Source organism: Myotis davidii, unplaced genomic scaffold, assembly GCF_000327345.1.
Source record: "Myotis davidii unplaced genomic scaffold, ASM32734v1 scaffold1012, whole genome shotgun sequence".
In the NCBI taxonomy this organism is placed as follows: Eukaryota; Metazoa; Chordata; class Mammalia; order Chiroptera; family Vespertilionidae; genus Myotis; species Myotis davidii.
Genome location: NW_006283769.1, coordinates 537,423 through 541,011, shown reverse-complemented (window position 1 = coordinate 541,011; position 3,589 = coordinate 537,423). Strand labels below are relative to the sequence as shown.

Sequence of the window (3,589 nt, the reverse complement as noted above, 5' to 3'; positions counted from 1 at the left end):
TAATAAATAAAAAAATTAATATAAGTACCTGGAATGTGGATACTTTATGCTACTAATTGGTTTCATGATCATATTCTTTTTTATAAGCACTTCCTTATAAGACTTTAAACACTTAATTACAGAGTTACAATTATATTCTAAACAATCAAAAATTAATAGTCTCCTTCAGAATTTCTTCTCACAGCTGCCTGATATTTGGCTGATGCAGGCCCCTTGGAATGGGAAAAGAATCCTCTTTAAAAAAAATAACCAAAAACCAGAATAAAACAACCAAAAAAGTAAATAAACAAAAGAGCTTTCAGCTCAAAGTTACATGTTATAAAAATTAGTTATAATAATTTAAACCTGGACAGTTTTAAAGAAGGCATAACTAGAAACTGTTTTCAGAAAATCATATTGGTAAAGCATCAACGCAATGTGTATCTTTGAGCTATGGATCTTTCTTATAGATTTTTTTCTATGTATCTTCCAATGTGAACCTATGTGGGGAATATTTAAAATGGCCACAAATTCCTTGCTACTTCTCCCACTGCAACATGATGTCAAAGTCCCATCTTGTGTCAGGTCTGGCCTTCATGTCTGACTTGACTGATAGAAGGCTTCGGAAGTGACATTCTCGGACACCTAAGGTTAGGTCATAAGTGTTGTACCTTCCACCTGTGCAGGAACCCTTGGAACACTCCTTGGAGCACTCGTTTGGAATCCTTGAGCTGCCACATGTGCAAAACCATGCTGGAGAGGCCATGCATAGGTGATCCAGCCCCAGCTGACCTTAGTCTTCCAGCCATCTCATCTGCAGCATCAGACTTGAAAGTAGAGATGCCTAGGACTCTTCAGAGTAGCCAGGAACAACTTGTAAACACATACACACATACTGAATTTGACTGGTTATGAATCTATAAGCCACGAATCTGAAAGGTGGCATATCTGGTAAAATTAACAATTTTGGTTTTGAAACATTGGTGCTCTTTTTTTAATCTATACTAATAAAAGGCTATGTGGTCGTCATGCCCTCATGCTGTGATGCCCTCACGCAGTAACAATCCATCACCAGGAGGCTGTGTACACAGCAGGCACACCCGGGAGGGCAGGGACTTGATGCTGCATGCACAGAGGCGGGACCTCGGCTCTGGCAATCCATCGAGGAGTCTTGGATGGGTGGGAAGGGCCTACCTCTTTGGGGAGATCGATCGTGGGGCTCCCACACTGTGAGAGGGCACAGGCCAGGCCAGGGAACCCCCCCGCTCCCGCCGAGTGCATAAATTTCATGCACTGGGCCTCTAGTATATATATGTATATGAGTGGACCCATGTTCCCCTTTGATGGTCCCTTTTGGTTTATATTTGGGACTTTGATAAAAGTCCTTCCCTTTTTCCCTTGTTTCTTAATGAACTCTTAATAATTAAGAATTAATTATTTTTTTCCTTTTGCCTTTTCTGTTAAGTCATGCTTGGAAAAATAAATTACTACAAATCTGACTTTTACTATTTGTGGTTTTATAATGAACACCATATATATATATATATTTGAAAGTGACCATCATATATATATATATATATATATGATGGTCACTTTCAAATAAGCAAGCCTGAAGGTAGTCTTATCATAAGCATTTTAAGAAATCCAAAAATATTCATTATTTTTCATACATTTTTAAAATTTGTGATGGCAATATTTCATACAAGCAGTGGACTGCTCTTAGTTTCATGATAAATTCTGTTTCAAAGTATAATTAGACATAGCAATTATCTGGTTGATATTTTTCTGCATATTAGTTTTTCATGTGTAATTATGTTTCATTTGTCTGATGCTCCACCGTGTTTTGATAAAAGACATCTTCAAAAATAATAAAATTTTAAACCATCTTTATGTGAACATCTCATGTGAAAAACTTAAATGTGATTTTCCTGATTTATGTCTTAGATTGCTTATATTTTAAATTAAATTTAGTTTTGATGGCTCTTGAGTCACACCAAACGATTGCCTATCTGTTTTTAATGTTTTTTAATCTACTTAATTATAATACTTAAAGATGGAACATCATTTTTTTGCTACCCTTTGGATTGTACATCTCTCTCAACTTTCTTGCAACATTTTATATTTGAGAAGTTAGACTGGAAAATCTATTCTGTTCTTTTATTAGTCAGGTCGAATTTTTATTCCTTAAACACACATACTATTTAAATTGTCTAAATACAGACTTGCCATTTGAAATTTAATGTAATTTAAACATAGTTTTTATGTGTTCCACTATAATATTATAACTGGCATTATAAGCCTATTATAAAGACTTGAGAAATGTAACTCATTCTTTATCATAGCTCATCGAATTGAATTAGATCTTTACTGTGAAATAAGATTATATGAATTAAGTTATAAATGATATTTTTGGTATATGGGCAAGTACAATTAAAATATCTTTGTAAAAGCATAATGTCTTCCTTTTTTTCTTACCTATTAATAACTCCTTTGAAAAGGAAAATTCAGGACTGCGTAAAGACTGAAAAAAATTAAAACAATTCAGTTGATTTTTGGTGCAATTCAGTGATTCCCTAATTATTTATAAATCAGAAACTAAACACATACAGGCACAGACATTGTCCTAATGGAATTGCACTGTGAGTTTGCCCTACATTTTCCTTGGAAAAATTCAGATGCCTTTAAAGAGAGTTGTGAAGGGTGACTGTAAATGGTTAACTAGAACTAAGTATAATCTATTTAAAGATACATAATCAAGAGATGGCGTCCTATTTCGATGAACACGACTGCGAGCCATTGGACCCCGAGCGGGAAGCCTGAACCAACATCCTGCTGCAGATCGCGAGGTCACTTTCATCAGTGTGGACTTTGAAGACTTGGGGTTGGTAGTAGATTGGGATCATCACCTGCCTCCACCTGCTGCCAAGACTATGCTTAAGAGCCTCCCCAGGACAGTCATCAGGGGCTCTCGGTCTGAGCTCAAGTGCCCCGTGTACCTCGAGGAAGAGGAGACTGCCATTGAGATGCATTGCCATCACTTCTTCCATTCCAACTGCATTCTGCCCTGGCTAAGCAAGACAAATTCCTGCCCCCTCTGCCGCCATGAACTGCCTGCTGATGGTGATGCTTATGAAGAGCACAAAGGGCATAAGGCTCGCAAGCACCGGGAGGAGCACCGACTAGAGAACCTGCAGGGAGCCATGTCCACATGAGGCAGCTGTGGCCAAGCACTGGCCCTCCACAACGTCTTCCCCTCGCACCTCAAATTCTCATTAAAGGTTTCTTTACCTACACAAAAAAAATTAAAAATAAAAATACATAATCAGAGTTTTAAAAGACGTCACTTGTATGACTATGATGTTTTTCCTAATGAAGAGCAAGCAGCTTTTCAAAATCATTTGTTTTGACACATTTAAATTTTGCTTTCATGAAGATGTATTTTCCTTTTGAAATGTTTAAAGTTGTAGAAAATTATATTTAATTCTGGCAGAACTAGAATCACTGGCTCCTATGTGTATTGTATTGATAGCATACCTAATAATAAAGTGTTAAGGGGAACAGCAGAGAAAAAAATCCCAAAGCTCTCATATTACAAATAACGTAGTCATGC

General features: G+C 36.8%; 1 pseudogene; it reads left to right on the top strand.

Annotated features, from left to right (window-relative positions):
• Nucleotides 1-2,739: 2,739 nt before the first annotated feature.
• On the top strand, nucleotides 2,740-3,272 carry LOC102769931 (annotated as a pseudogene).
• Nucleotides 3,273-3,589: the final 317 nt, after the last annotated feature.